Here is a 6,183-nt window from a genome sequence, read left to right as displayed (position 1 = left end):
ATTCTCTCTCAGTTGCAATACAAGATAATCCCATATCCTATTCAGAGCTTCATATTTGGAGGCACAAAATATCCATCCATCCCCCCACTAAATGTCAATTTTGATCCACTAGTCAAGATTTTATCTGATTTTTACAATACGTAATCAGTGTTTGCCTCCCCATAATTAATAAGCTGTCTATGGGGAAGCACACACAGAATGGCCATCTATGAACCACAAAGCAGGTTCTTCCTCGAAAGACACCAAATGGGCTGGTGCCTTAATCTTGGAATTCCAGCCTCCAGAACTGTGAAAAATATATATGTTGTTTACAAGCCACCTAGTGTTAGAGTTGGAAAAACGGATATTTTGCCACCATCGTGGTAAAGATATTATTGCCTGATATATCTTCACCATGATGATGGTTTCCAGCCCAGCTGTTCCTAATACTGTCAAATCTAGTGGGTCATATGACCCAAGTGGCAGGGCTGCTCATACTGCAGCCTAGACCTGCTGCTGAGCCTTTTCCCTGTTCTGTGCTCCACGCAGAGCTGACAACCTTCCATGCCATGTTGTACATGGATTGGAACAGTTTGCCCAGGTGGAACCTTCTGCTTTCAGATCCCAAAGAGTCCTATAGGTATTGGGTTTCCTTCTTAAGAGATGGGAGTGTGAGATAAAATAATTTGTCCTTTACATTGGAGGAATTCCTGACATGCCCCATACTACTGGACCCCTAAACATTTTACCTCTGGGGCAGGCCCCTGAAACTTTGTAGGATTAATCTTCACCTTCTGTGGTGTTTTTGTCTTACCAAGGCCTCCCACATGCCTGCCACTCTTTGCTCCTCTGGCAGATGAACACATTTGCCAGAACAATGGCTGAATGTTACGCACCTGATGCTATCTTAATCTGCTCTAGCAAAGCAATTTGAGTGAGCTTTTTACTATATAAATGTAGTCCATGGTCATCGTGTGCAATCCATCTGGTTTTGGCGGGGAGCTGATGGCTGAATTAAATGGGAATGTGATGAGGACCTCAACCTGTAACCTTTAGGTAATGAAGAGAGGCATGAATCTCTGCCATTCCTCCTGGGAAGTGATGCTCTTCATGATTTTTGTCTTAGCCAGGGATAGGTTAGGGAGGCAGTTTCAGAGCATCCCATGTGGTGTTCCCTGTTTGTATAGATCTTACTCTACAAGCCAAGGAGTGGGATCCCTGGGTGGCGCAGCGGTTTGGCGCCTGCCTTTGGCCCAGGGCGCGATCCTGGAGACCCGGGATCGAATCCCACATCGGGCTCCCGGTGCATGGAGCCTGCTTCTCCCTCTGCCTATGTCTCTGCCTCTCTCTCTCTCACTGTGTGACTATCATAAATAAATAAATAAAATAAAAAAAAATACAAGCCAAGGAGTAAATTTGACTTGACAACTATGAATACGTTTACTCCAATTACATATTCAGTGCTTTCGAGGAGCTATCATAAAATGGGACCGCGAATCCTGTAGACTGGCTATGACGCAGACCTCCATTTATTGCCCTGCTCCCATTTTCCTCCATTCTAACACAGAGGTCATTCTGATGCTGCAGATCCCTAAATACAGCCTTGAAACCTGTGAGAACCTCCCTTTTACCAGCGCCTCTGAGTAAATAACCATAGGTCCCTTAGGGAGGAGCGCTGGAAAAATCTTACCAAGCCTCTTGATCATCCATCCTTTATTTAATTTGATCCATCATTTATTTCATAGATTGAGCACCAGTTCCTCTGGTCTGCCCATATGTGTCATGCCTAGAGACACCACATCCTATTGTCTCCAGAGCTCTCCCCCTTCCTCCATTCGCTTTGATCTTCCGGTTCATTATGCTCATTGAGCTCACGCTGTTCCTATAGGTCAAGTGCTACCCTCAGGGAACCCAGTTCTGTACCAGATCCCCTGCTGTCTGTCTCAGCCCCTCAAGGACGGCCACCACTGAGCTTCTCAATGATACGGATGCCCCCCTTCCCTCCCACCAGCACATCCTTTATCTCAACAGAGGGCCTTCCAAGCCTTGCAAAGAAGCAGTCAACTGGTACATTTTCCAGCCTTTCATAAACCCTTCTTTCACCTTTGGCCAAAGCAATTCTGGCATTTCTGCTCAGTGTGTAGCTCTATTTCTCCTACCTCCAAAAATCCTTCCAGCATTATGTTAGCACCATCTCCTTGCATCCATGCCCAAGTATTTAAATCCTGTACCACAAGAGTGTGCTCCTTTTCTTAGTCTTTTAATAACAAAACAGCATTTCTTTTCTTTGATATAGCTCGCTTGAGATTCTCTCTCCCTCTGCTCTCCCAGCCCCTGCAAGTGTGCTCTTGCTGTTTCTCTAAAATAAATAAGTAAATCTTAAAAAAAAAAAAAAAAGGTAAAAAAGATGCTAAGAGAATAGATCTTAAAATTTCTCATCACAAGGAAAAGGTTGTAATTTTGTGGTGATGAATGTTAGACTTACTGTCTAGTTTTTGTGAAATACAAATATCAAATCATTATGTTGTACACCTGAAACTAATATATTATTTTAAAATTTAGAAAGAGAGAAAAAAAAATTATAAAGAGAGCATGCACAGGGGCTGGGAGGGACAGAAGGAGAGAGAATCTCAAGCAGACTCTCTACTGAGCACGCCCAAATGGTGCTGGATCTCAGACCCTGAGATCATGACCTGAGCCAAAACCAAAACCAGCTGAGCCACTCAGGCGCTCCCCTCTTAGCAGCTTTCAAATATACAACACAGTATAGTTAATCACAGCCACCATGCTGTACTCACATCTCCAGGACTTGTTTATTTTATAACTGGAAGCTTGTGCCTTTTGACCACCTTCACCCATGTTGCCCATCCCCACCTCCACCCACTACCCCTGGCCACCACCAATCTGTTCTCTGTATCTATGAGTTCAGATTTTTGTTTTTGTTTTTTTAGATGCCAAATGTAAGTGAAATCATATAGTATTTGTCTTTCCCTGTTTGACTTACTTTGCTTAACATAATGCCCTCAGGATCCATTCATCTTGTCACAAATGGCAAGATTTCACTCTTTTGGTTTTTCATTCTAATGCCTGAAAAATATTCCACTGTTTTCTATGTTTATAACATATATACACATGTATACCTATATACTGCAACTTCTCTATCCATTGGACACTTAGGTTGTTCCAGTGTCTTGGTGATTGTAATTAACGCTGCAATGAATCTGGGTGCATATATATCTTTTTGAGTTAGTGGTTTCATTTCTTTTTTTTTAAGATTTATTTATTTATGATAGACATAGAGAGAGAGAGAGAGAGGGAGGCAGAGAAGCAGGCTCCATGCTGGGAGCCCGACGCGGGACTTGATCCCGGGACTCCAGGATCACGCCCTGGGCCAAAGGCAGGCGCCAAACCGCTGAGCCACCCAGGGATCCCCCTGTTGGGTAAATACAGAAGTGGAATTGCTGGATCATGTCGTAGCTCTGCTTTTAAGTTTTTGAGGAACCTCCATTCTGTTTTCCATAGTGACTGCACGAGTTCATATTTCCACCAGCAGAGCACAAGGGTTCTCTTCTCCACATCCTCGCCAATGCTTATTTCTTGTCTTTTTGATAGAACCTTCTAACAGGTGTGATGTGATAATCTCATTGTGGGTTTGATTTCCATTTCCCTGATGATTAGTGATGTTGAGTCTCTTTTCATGTGCCTGTTGGCTATCTGGATATCTTGGGGTAAAATGTCTCTTCAGGTCCTCTGCCCATATTTTAATTGGATTGTTTGTTTCTTTGCTATTGAGTTGTATTAATTCCTCGCACATTTTGGATATCAGGTCCTTATCAGATATATGATTTGCCAGTATAATATCCCATTATATCAGATATAATGGGAACCTTATCTCCTATTCACTACGTTGACTTTTCATTTGGCTTATGGTTTCCTTTGCTGATGCAGAAGCTTCTTAGATTGATGTCATTTTGCTTGTTCGTTTTTGCTTTTGTTGCCTTTATTTTAGTATCAGATCAAAAAAAAATCATTGTCAAGACCAACATCAAAGAACTTACTATCTATGTTTTCTCCTAGGAGTTTTGTGGTTTCAGGTCTTATGTTCAAGTCTTTAATCCATTTGAGTTAATTTTTGTGTATAGTGTCGGATAGTGGCCACTTTTATTCTTTTGCATGTGGCTGTCCAGTTGTCCCAACACCATTTATTAAACAGACTTTTCTGTTCTCATTGTACATTCTTGGCTGTTTTGTTGAAAATTAGTTGACCATATATGTGTGTGCTCCTTTTCAAGAAATTCTCCAGTACTCACTATATGTTCTGTTCTCTTTGCTCCAGCATCCTCAGGATCCAGACCCATACACTCTCCTGTTCCTGCAGAGACAGGTTGGCAAAGGCCTGCAGCAAATTCAGGAAATATTCGTTATCCTACCTTATCAGAACCAGCATTTCTCCTGTTGGGTTTTGTGGTGACTTGACCCTATTAATCGATCTAATGGTCGGGAGGGAAGGAAAGAATGAATCCTCAGAGGAGCTCAGGATTTATTGCAAAGGAGAAGCCTCTGTGTGCATCATCTTCAAGCAGAACTGGACAGTGGGCCACTTTTGCAGGCCCAGAGAACTCAGAGGGAGTAGTGTTTCAAGGTGTTTGCCTGTATCAATCCAAATGTCCCATCTTCAGTCTCAGGGTTCTATAGGGGTATTGTGAGGTAGTATTCTCTAGAAAAGTACCAGTAAATGAATGATGTAAGGAGGATTGGAACCCAGGAAAAAGTTGAAATGCTGTGCATTTGCAACAGAGACCTCATCTGATCGTACGGGGAATTCAAGTCAGGACATCCCTTGAGAAAAGTTGCAAGTTGAAGCAAGGGGTCTTAGGTCTTTGAATGCCTGCAGTGACACCACTGGATATGGACAGCTCTGGGGAGGAGAAGAAATCTGTGAGAGGCAGCTCCCTTCAGCCAGGACAATTCCCAAGGAAGTAGTTAGACAGGAGCTGTCAGCAGGCAAACACAAGCATGAGGGAGCAGGTGCCCAGCCCTGACAGGGATCCCAGCAGCTCAGCACAGTGTGCTCTAGAGGGTTTATTAAAGTTTCCAGCTTCAGTAGTTAATTTCTGTTTTACTCCCTGCAGTTATCAGTTATTACTCAGTATTTCTTGAGGCCTTATTATTAGGGATACATAGTTATGGAGGATGTATATAGTCTTTGTCAATTTCTTTTTTTATAAGTGGATACTATGCTTATTTATTCCCTCCTGATTGTTTAAAAATCCATTTTGTCCATTATATTAGGAGGGTTACCTGTATCAGTCAGGGTTCAGCCAGAGCAGCAGAACGTATGTATTAGATTTTTACAGGGGGGGGCACCTGGATGGCTCAGTGGTTGAGCATCTGCCTTTGGCTTAGGTGGCGATCCAGGGTCATGGGATCGCATCCCACATCAGGCTCCTTGCCCAGTGGGGAGCCTGCTTCTCCCTCTGCCTATGTCTCTGCCTCTCTCTGTCTATGTCTCTCATGAATAAAAAAAAATCTTAAAAAAATTTTTTTACAAGGAATTGGCTTAATGGTGAGGGCTGACGAGGCAAGATCAAAATCCATAGGGCAATCTGTCAGGAAGCAGGCTGGAAGCTTTGTACAGTTTCTTCTTCATCAGAGAAGCCCTGATTCTGTTTTTAAGGACTTTCAACCGATTGAATCAGGCCCACCCAAGTTATCTAGGATTAATCTTCCCAACTTAATTCAACTGAGCTTATGCACTTTAACCATATCTAGAAAATACCTTCCCAGCAACACCTAAATTCATGCTTCACTGAATGGCAGGACACTATCGCCTAGCCAAGTGGACACATCAAAGACCTTCACACTGCCCAATTTATTTTTGTTCAAATTTGCCTATTGTAGTGATATTAAGACTATGACACTCCTCCCATCAAGAAAGAGAGTCAACATTTGCCTCACCTTGATTCTGCACAGACTTGTGAGTGCTTTGATCAAATGTATGATGGCATGATGCATTGTGACTTCCAAAGCTATGTCATGAGCCATGAAGCTTCTTTCCTATTCACTAGAATATCTGCTCTTGAAGCCCCAGAGATGCCGTGTGAGAAATCCAACTGGCCTGAGTCCCTCACGTGGAAAAGGCCCCTCTGCTAAAATCCAAGCTGAGCTCATCCTTAAGCCATCTCAGCCCACCCACAAGACATG

The sequence above is a fragment of the Canis lupus genome, chromosome 3 (assembly GCF_048164855.1).
Source record: "Canis lupus baileyi chromosome 3, mCanLup2.hap1, whole genome shotgun sequence".
NCBI lineage: Eukaryota > Metazoa > Chordata > Mammalia > Carnivora > Canidae > Canis > Canis lupus.
This window is presented reverse-complemented; position numbering follows the sequence as displayed.